Source organism: Brassica oleracea, chromosome C7, assembly GCF_000695525.1.
Source record: "Brassica oleracea var. oleracea cultivar TO1000 chromosome C7, BOL, whole genome shotgun sequence".
Taxonomy (NCBI): domain Eukaryota; kingdom Viridiplantae; phylum Streptophyta; class Magnoliopsida; order Brassicales; family Brassicaceae; genus Brassica; species Brassica oleracea.
Window position 1 is genome coordinate 16,731,619 of NC_027754.1, and position 3,553 is coordinate 16,735,171.

Consider the following 3,553-nt stretch of genomic DNA (forward strand, 5'->3'; position numbering starts at 1 on the left):
CAGAAGCCCTTTGACTCAATCCTTATCCAACCTCAATAGCCCGTAGACACCAAACTCCTCATCCTAAGAATTTCCTTTGTAATAATCTGAATGAACACCTTGCCTTGAACATCACTCTGAACCGCTGCTGTTGCTAACAGATCCCGCCGCTTAGCACAACTTGCTAAGAAGACTTTCGACCCAAAGAATCTCTGCTCAACTTCTGCTCAAACAAATCATTACCTCTGCAACTGTGATACCCTGTATACACATTTGTTTCCCCCTCATATGCCCTGAGAAGCCAAAACAAACCACTACTGAATCCCATGCAGAAAATCCGAAACATACATGTTTCCATCCTGAATCAATCTCGATTTGTTACCGCCACCTGTTCAGCCGAACTCAGCCTTGAACAAGTAACTCCTCGTTCTCGCAGATCCATTCCAGCAGAAAACTATGTGTTACGCCAAACACATACCTGCTTAGAAAAACCACACTGCATTCCCTCTGAAAATAGCAGCCTTGTAGTATCTTGTTCTCTGAACATCTACCCAATTGTAGACTCTTATAATCACACATAGATAAATCTGCATGAGTCGGTCTCCTTCAACCCTTCTGCAACACCCTTCACGCTGACTAAAGAATACCATCTGAAACAGTCATGAAACACTAATATCATTCAAGGTTCTAAGGCGTCCCCTAGTTCCAAGAATTCCATGAGATACCGAGCTGAAATACCCACATAGATTAGTTTATCACCTGCGACTGATATACCATGTAGATTCAATCCAAGAACACCGTGAAAACCCTCACTGAATCTTCAGACAATCCCATAGGAAAACCAGTGCGAAAACCCCTTGTGCTCCACTATGATTTCAGTTCCAATAACTTGCAGAACATGAAGAAACCAAAGACTCCAATGCATATAGTCACACACGCCTTATGACTGCAGATCAAGGACAGCTCTGAAACCTTTCTTTCTTATGCTAGCAGCCTGCCACCATCTTATCTTGTGAGTAACTCGAAGCCCTTCTCACACAGTAGCAGATTCTTGCACCCTGGAGAACTCTAGAGAAACCCTGATTTCATAATTAGAAATCATCTCAACCGATTCAGCTGACTCGTAAATCCTTCCTCCATAAACTTGTGCAGCTGCAGCAAAGACCGTCCAACAGTTTTTCTTCTTCTCTTGTAAACCGAAAATCTCTTTAACTTGATCTTGTAACTCGGTTTATCCTCTGATTTTTAAAATAATCAGAATTCCACGTGTGTAGAACTACGTGACCACCAGCTTCCATTAAACCTTGCGAGTTTCTTTTGTCTCGCTTGGAAGCTTCTTCATATGTCTCTCCTCCTCGAGACGTGGACTCCATGAATCAATGAGCATATGCTCTGATACCACTTGTGGGGCTTATGATACCCACTTGTTGCGGAATACAAGCTCATAATACCCATGTCCCTTTCACTACTCAAACGATTCATCCTTGTTCATGACTCAAGAATTGTTCACCCAGTTCACGGCCGCAGCGCGCTACATCTGGGGTGGATCCACAACATCCACTATGAAGTATCGTAAAACACCTTCGATGTGGTTTACAAGATCATTACTCTCTCTGTCCTGGGTATACAAACCCTGGAGAGTATAAAGAGATTACAAGAGAAGTACATGGCTAAGAGCTAAGCCTATGATTACATGTCTATCACTAGCTTACTCTATCTCTCCAAGAGACGCCATGGAAGCTCCCGCCTCCTAGAGGCTCAGCTTGAGCTTAGAGATCTCTGTCGTGATTTCTCCTTCTTTGTATCAGCACTTTACCTAATGGGCTTCAACGATTAAGCTCATAAGTTGTCCGCGCGTAACCTGTGCAAGCCGGCCCAACATTGAACATGTCTAATGCGCTTTAACAAAACCTCACAGTTATTTTACAGGAATTTAATATAATATATCAAACCGGTTATCTGAAAATCTGCCTCAAAATGAGCAAAAGCTTTGGCACTCTCATACTTACAAGGTTAAGTCTCCTGTATGTGGGCTTATCCACGATCGCCTGAGGTTGTAGCTGCTCCGGAGCTCAAGAACATAGCCAAAACCTACGGGAAATTTTGGTGCCTTGACAGATCGACCAAGGTAAGTCTATGACTATGTGTTAAGTTCAAAGATGAATATCAGATCTTGACCGGACATTTTGGTGAACCATTTTCATTAGTTAGAAGTATACTAATTAACCGTATGGTTAACAATTAGTTATCTGGTTAACGATTAATCATTTAAAGCGATCAAAGCATTAATAAGAATCAATAAATCTAGAGTGGTGGTTTATGCTCCAATTTGGTCCGGTTTAGTTTGGTTTACACAATCATTGGTTCTTGTGTGTGTTTCCGTAGGTGACAAGTTACCAAAGGGTGCACCCGAACTGATGATGACACCACAGGGAGTATTAAGGCCGGAGCTGGTTAAGTTCAGAGATGACAAGTGTTTCGCACTCAATATAATGACCGTTGAAATGAACCGTAACGAGCAGTTCCCTTGAACAATGTGCTATGAACCGGTTTATATAGAAATCGGGTTATCTTATTATATAAAGTAGAGTTCCCTCTCTCCAGGGCCCTCCACATCAGCAGACACGTCACAAATTCAGCTCACAAAAGCTCGACATGTGTCCCTTCTTGCAACACACTCGAGTTCCCTCTCTCCAGGACCCTCCACATCAGCAGACACGTCACAAATTCGGCTCACAAAAGCTCGACACGTGTCCCTTCTTGCAACACACTGCATTTTATTAATGAGACATTGGACTACTGCATTCCATTGTTTGTTTTGATTACCGAGTTAAACCTGATACCGATAGGTCCATATATTGTTTATGAAAAACACGTTGTTTTAAGGTTTGACCTTTTCTTAACACCAAAAAAGAGTTCTTCTGCGTTGTTCCGTTTCAATTCTTCTTTTTTTCTTTTTATCACTGTTCCGTTTCCTTTTCTAATCAGTTGAAAAACTGAGAGTTACAGATTAATGTGAAGCACGATCTGACATTAAAGGTGCGTTTACTCTCTGTAAGACGGTGTATCTACACCTATATAAAGGTTATCATTCTTCACTTGAATATCTATACATGTCTGTTTCTTTTCGATCAGACCAAGCCCTTTCTACTTTACGGTTATATGGAAGCGATCTCTGCCTCACTTCAAAACCCTAATCTTATCCCCAAGATCTCTCACTCTTCTGGTCCTCTTTCTGCAACTATCGTGGAGATTCCGAAGCCTGCTTCCGTTTCTGTAGAGGAGGTGCCGGCTAAATCTCCAACGAAAAGATCCTCTGTGTCTGATAATGGAGGAGACGAGACTGATTTGCCAACCACCACGAGTGAGATCATTCTTTCAAGATGCTAAGTGAGTTAATAGAAATTGGGATCTGAAACAATTCGAGGCAAAACAGATCGGGATTCGGTGATAGTTCATGGTTAGATCCTCTAAAGCTCGAATCTTTATTTCAGTTCTGCACTCATTTTATGTAAGCTTATTGCTTTGGTTTTGTAATAAGGTATAGGGAGATGAGTGATTGATTGTTTAATGT

At 41.7% G+C, this 3,553-nt stretch overlaps 1 pseudogene; it reads left to right on the forward strand.

The window, feature by feature from the left end:
- The window catches only part of LOC106302708, an 11,841-nt pseudogene extending 9,331 nt beyond the window's left edge, over window positions 1-2,510 (forward strand).
- Window positions 2,511-3,553: the final 1,043 nt, after the last annotated feature.